The sequence below is a fragment of the Macrobrachium nipponense genome, chromosome 44 (genome assembly GCF_015104395.2).
Source record: "Macrobrachium nipponense isolate FS-2020 chromosome 44, ASM1510439v2, whole genome shotgun sequence".
Classification (NCBI taxonomy): Eukaryota; Metazoa; Arthropoda; class Malacostraca; order Decapoda; family Palaemonidae; genus Macrobrachium; species Macrobrachium nipponense.
The window spans coordinates 43,564,297-43,565,436 of record NC_087221.1 but is presented as its reverse complement, the minus strand read 5'-3'; the positions used below and the strand labels follow the sequence as shown (position 1 = coordinate 43,565,436).

The following is a 1,140-nucleotide window of genomic DNA, read 5'->3' as shown; positions in this document are numbered from 1 at the left end:
CGTTTCTTGGGATAACACAAACACATGCTTTCCCAAAAACGTGTAGAGAATTGCAGCGTACCATGGGAGTCAGGAGAGAGAGAGAGAGAGAGAGAGAGAGAGAGAGAGAGAGAGAGAGAGAATTCCACGTGTGTGCGTGCGTACGTATGTTAGAGAGAGAGAGAGAGAGAGAGAGAGAGAGCGCCAGCAGCTACGAACAGAGAGCGAGAGTTATGAAGTAAGGAAAGAAGATACGCTGAGATAAAGATTAAAAAGCAGAGAGAGAGAGAGAGAGAGAGAGAGAGAGAGAGAGAGAGAGAGAGAGAGAATCCCACGTGTGTGCGTGCGTACGTATGTCTGTGCGTGCGTGCGTGCGTGCGTGCGTGCGTGCAAGCGAGTGCCAACGAGAGAGAGAGTAGAGGTGCCAGCGCTGGAGAACAAGACCTACAGGTCAGTAGGGCTGGTGAACTCGGCGTGTGCAGAAGCAATGGGACTGGTGTGTGGCCTCTCAGTCTCGCTCACTGTGAGAGAGAATACACTCTGTGGGAGAGAAAGAGAGAGGGGAGATAGAGATAGATAGAGAGAGTTAGAAGGAGAGAGAGAGAGGGTGGGGAGAGCGAAAGGGAAAGAAGAATGTCTACAGAGAGAGAGAGAGCACAAAAGAAAGATGGTTAATTAGAGATCAAGTGATTTAAAAGATAAACTGGAAAAGCGATCTCTTACTGGATCAAAAATGCGAATTCTTTTTCTCAAGATTATCTTTTTTTATTTATCAAAATATCTGCAACCATAAAAGTTTGATCAAGTTCTTAAAAGAGAGAGCGAGAGCAATTTTATTCATGCTATCAGTTTATATCAGTCCTTCCAGGAATTCCAGAAACCTCATGTTTCCAGGCTGGCCTGGAAGTTTTTGCACGTGACTGGACGGCCCAATGGAAATCTTTTAGAAGCTGGAACGTTTTGTGGGCCATATGATGAATAGCTTCTTCTTCTTATTATTATTATTATAATTATCATTATTATTTTTTTCTGTAGTGTGTACGTCTTCTCTAGTGTACGTCTTCTCTAGTGTACACATCTTGTTTGTTCTATTTCCTCACCTTCCAGTGAAGTTGAAAGACTGATTGTGACGTCACACAGTCTTCTGTGTCTGTGAGTGTA

The 1,140-nt window shown here is 44.0% G+C and overlaps 1 long non-coding RNA gene across 1 annotated transcript in view; it reads left to right on the top strand.

The window, feature by feature from the left end:
* The first annotated feature begins 439 nt into the window (after window positions 1-439).
* Window positions 440-1,140, top strand: part of LOC135203864 (uncharacterized) — a 174,215-nt gene continuing 173,514 nt past the window's right edge. The window contains exon 1 of the long non-coding RNA XR_010312058.1: window positions 440-475. This is a non-coding gene — a long non-coding RNA (uncharacterized LOC135203864). The remainder of the gene's footprint in view (window positions 476-1,140) is intronic.